The sequence below is a fragment of the Gavialis gangeticus genome, unplaced genomic scaffold (genome assembly GCF_001723915.1).
Source record: "Gavialis gangeticus isolate Ggan-Ray unplaced genomic scaffold, GavGan_comp1, whole genome shotgun sequence".
Classification (NCBI taxonomy): Eukaryota; Metazoa; Chordata; order Crocodylia; family Gavialidae; genus Gavialis; species Gavialis gangeticus.
The window spans coordinates 199,042,137-199,046,511 of NW_017728992.1; the positions used below are offsets into that span (position 1 = coordinate 199,042,137).

Genomic DNA, 4,375 nt, shown 5'->3' on the forward strand with positions numbered 1-4,375 from the left:
ACAAATCTTTAGGAATAATTTGAAGGGAGAGAACGAGCCTGCTTGACATTGGGGGTTAAGCAGTATTTTGATCTGTAGGGGCATGGAAGAAAGCTGTGATGTAGGCCTAGAGGGCAGAGCTGCACAAGGGTTCAGGAAGAATATACAGCAAAGGAAAAGGGGTGGGCTCTGGCCATGAAGCATAGGTCCAGATCCAAATTCACGTAGTGTTAGGAGAAGGGGTTTTGTTATTAGCTGCAAATGGGTTGGAGCCACTGGGGCAAAACTGGGGACTCTACGCAGGTAGAAGTGTGAGCGGCTACACCCCTCAAAACCCACCTGAGACACTCACTAGAGGGAGACAGAGAAGTGTTGCACTACTGCGGGTCATACTTCAATAGAGAATACGTGGCTGGTTCTCCGATCTCGTGGGGAGCAACCGTCCTTTAGCGGGAAGATGGATTGCAGGGGCAGGGGCTGTTGATCTCCCGAGGTGCTGAGCGTTTGCAGCTCCCATCACTTCCCAAAGCCCTGCTGTAGTGCTCAGCGTCTGCCAAGATCTTCCATAAGATCCCTTCTTGCAAGCTTCCTCGCCGACTAATTGCAACGTTTGATTAAAATGTCAACTGTTACCTAATCGACGGATATAGTGAAGGAACTGTAACTTTAATGCTATTGTGAGAAGAGAGAGAAAACACACGGGGCTATTCTATTGAGTAAGAAAACAACTACAAAGCCTCTCAGTAAAGTGAAGACGAATTTTCAAAATCTAAATCAATATGATACAGTGTTCGCCGTCAACAAAGCTTCGCTTGTCCATGCTGGTTGCACAGTGAGCTCAGGAAGACTGCAGCTTCACCTTTGCTGATAAGAGCTGAGCTGCAGCGTCTCAAACTCTAGGTTCAACCTGCTGGCAAGTGTAGACTTTGAAATGGCAACTAATACCATGTAAGCTTAATTTTTTTGAAGCTCAGGGATACACAGGGGGTGACCAGTAAAAGCAAGCAGCTGCAGTCTTAAAAGATATTTCATAGCTTTGGGTACAAAACTAGTGTTTTTGTTTCCTCTAGTTCCACTCGCCAATACTAAATAGACAGAAAAACCATCAACTGTAGCGCAAAGTGAAAGAGATTGTGGTGTTTCAAATTAATTTGAAATGGCAATATAATAAATCCACTGGATGAAGTGGGGTGAGGGGGAGGACTTCCTAAGCTTTAATTTTGCACGCGGGGAGACCGTTGTTGGCTCAGAACGTAAATATTGCCATTGACTGGGTCAGACCATGGGTCCATCTTGCCCAGTATTGTGGGTCACACAAGGGCAGAGAGTGCGCACTGAAAGGGAGAACGAGTTGGGTACAGCCAGGGTTTGAGGGGTTTTTCCCACCCTTCCTCTCTTACTTGCAGCCTCCGGCATTTCAGATCTAGGAAGTTCTGATTCAGAGACTGCCCCGCTAACTCCTGTGCTCAATAGCTACTGCTGCCCCTTTCTTTCAAGAATTTGTCCAAGCCCTTTTTGAACCTGGATGCAGATGCTGGTGAAAGTTAGTGGCATTGAACTTTCAAAATCCGTTATTTTACGTGTGTGACGCAGCCCCACAACGACCACCACTGGGCAGCCTTTACATGAAGTGGCATCCCTCATTCTGCTAAACTATTTTATGAAATGCACACTAATTTCCTGACTTCCCCAGAGTCATTTTAGGTGATTTTTGCAGCCCCATCATAATCAAGCCAGTGAATATGTTGTATTAGCTTCTAGGCAATCATACGCCTCCAGCCAACAGCAAAGTAATAATTCACAATAATATTTGGGAGATGTTATGTGTGTGTAATCCCAAAGCCCCTTGACCTTTAATCATTTGTTTCTACTGATGAAAGCTTCTCTGCTCTATTTTTTTTTCCAGCGGTGGCCCTTGATTATGTGCTTAATATCCCTGCACCGTGTACAAAATAGATTAAAATGCTGCGATTGACTTATCAGCGCTGGTTATCAGCTTCAAATTCCTTTGACTGATTGCCCTGCCCTGATCTTTCCTACGAGATTTCCAAAAAGGATTTCCAAATTGTAGATATTCCTCTAGCATTAAAGCAGGAAAAAGTGAACCTACCCAAAAGTTATATTATGCACATGACCAGGATTGTGCAGTGCATATCTTTGGGGAAAACATGGTCTCGTGGTACATGGGCTTAAGGAGAATCAAGACCAGAAAAGAGCCCCTTCCAATTCCCTTTTCACATTTGTAAAGGGTCTTAATATAGGCCAACTAACCTTGTCTGGGGAAGTTCTAGAGATTTTAATAAAGAGAATACCAAACGGGTCTTGGGAAATTGTTCCACTAATCTGTGAATGCAATGTTCATCTTCCTATGACATTTTTAAACCTTTCCAGTCGACTTCTGTACAAGGGATGCAGTTCTCTTCATTACTCTACTACTTTTCCATATGCAAGAGCTGTACCATACTGCCTGCAAATATGCTGGTTCCCTGTAGCTTGTATGAACAGTAAGTGTATTTCATTTGAGAGAAATAAGGGGCCTGAACCTGCGACACGTCCAGCACCTTCTGACAGGTGACAGCATCTTCCAGCTCCAGCGGATCGGGGCCCAGGGCACTCATTTTGGGCCATCTCACAACGGAAACAATTATGCCCATTAGCCTAGGGTACAACACCCAAAGTCAGTCACATCCAGCCTGCCTCCGCAAAGTAAACACGACCAGAAACAGGGCTATCATTTTGACTTTGCACAGGGCGAGATTCAGCAGCATCTGGAACCCTTTTTATTGAAATGCTGATTGCCATTACAGCTAGGTGCATTTCCAGCCATGCAGGCAATGATCACTGGGGGGAGGGAGGTTGAGGAAGGAGATAGCTGCTGCTGACGTCTCTACTGCTGAGAAAAGATACAAGTTACGTTACGAGAGAGGGAGTTCTCTGCAGTGATTACATAGCAAACAGTTACCACTTGGCTTTAACTTACTTCTACCGACTCCACACACACACACACAGCCTTTTACATGGACAATGTACAGCTCACTTAGTTTTAAATGATTCATACGCATATCCACCTTTCCTTTCTGATGCTCTTTACAGCCTTTAAATGAACCCACAAGGTTTTTCCTAGACACCAAGAAAGTGAGTTTCCCTAATCTCTCAGCCGTTACTATCAGTATAACCAGAGATTTTTTTTTTTTTTTTTAAAGAATGCATAACTCTGTAAATATTTCTAAATGATAATTAAGAGCCTTTAAATGAACTGTAGCTGCTGTACGAAAGCACAGAACAGTAGCCTTTCAGCTACAAATGACAAGGAGGTTTCCTCTCCAGGCTGTGTACAGACCTCTCTCTCTCTCTCTCTCCTGAATCGGATTAGAGATTTGTTTTCTCGAGTGGGCAGAAGGAAATGCACTGTTGTAAGGATTTTTTTGATTTTTTTTTTTAAGGGTTACCAATGATGTCAGCCGTTGCTTCATTGCTACTTTTCACTTTTATTTGGAAGCCCACAGCTCAAGTCATTCATACTCTGATCACGTTGGGCGCCCCGATCACCCCATTTCTGAGCAGTCTCGCTGGTTTATGACAAGGAGGTGTTATTTTGCTCCTGCCAGGGTGGGAGAGAGGGGCCAGATGGCAGAGATGGCCAGAAATACCTTGGGAAACATGCAGGGTTGAAATGTCATTAGAATGCCTTTGAAAGAAGAGAGCCAGCAAACTAGCAACACACATCTCCAAACTGCATCGATTGAGGGGAGAGTTTGCAAGCAGCGCGACCAATCTTACCTGGGTCTTTCTGGGTCCCTCTGCAGTGCACCTCCCTCAACTCGCTGCTGCTCCTTCCCCCAGTAAGGAGTGAGGCTGGGGTGGCTGCTGGTCCGGTGGTGGTGGTGATGAGAGCAGGGACAGAAAAGCAGCTAGCTGATTGCAGTCCCCGCGGCTGGGCTCTGGCTCCTGGCAGAGCTGCTGCTGCTGCTGCTCCTGGTACTGATGATGCTAAGGAGGAGGAGAGTGAGTGAAGAGGAGGAGGATGCTGGTGGTGATGCTGTTGCTATGGTGACCAAAATCAGCAGCAGCACCGCTCAGTGCAACAGCTGCTCCAGCTCCCGATTCTTTCAGACACAGGCTGTGGCAGAGCTGGGAACAGCAACAATAATAAATGTACCCTTCTCCCTCCTTTTTTCTCCACCGCTCACCTTCTCTGCTCTCCTCGTTATGATGCCGCTGCTGCCACTTGCGTGGAGCAGGGCCCAGCACTCTGGCTCCGTGTTCAGGTTAATGATTGCCATGAGCCAACCCATGTTTCGGCAAGGCACTAGGTGGATTAAAGCAACAGTGGCAGCAGCCGCAGGTGGGGATGGAGCAGAAGGGAGCCTCGGGGAAAAAAAAAGACCCAAGAGTA

At 46.1% G+C, this 4,375-nt stretch overlaps 1 protein-coding gene across 2 annotated transcripts in view; it reads right to left on the bottom strand.

Moving 5' to 3' along the window:
* Window positions 1–4,077, bottom strand: part of FAM135B (family with sequence similarity 135 member B) — a 369,078-nt gene extending 365,001 nt beyond the window's left edge. For both annotated transcript variants that reach the window (XM_019528199.1, XM_019528198.1), the window contains exon 1: window positions 3,760–4,077. The gene's annotated coding sequence lies outside the window, so the exon portion shown is untranslated. The remainder of the gene's footprint in view (window positions 1–3,759) is intronic.
* Window positions 4,078–4,375: the final 298 nt, after the last annotated feature.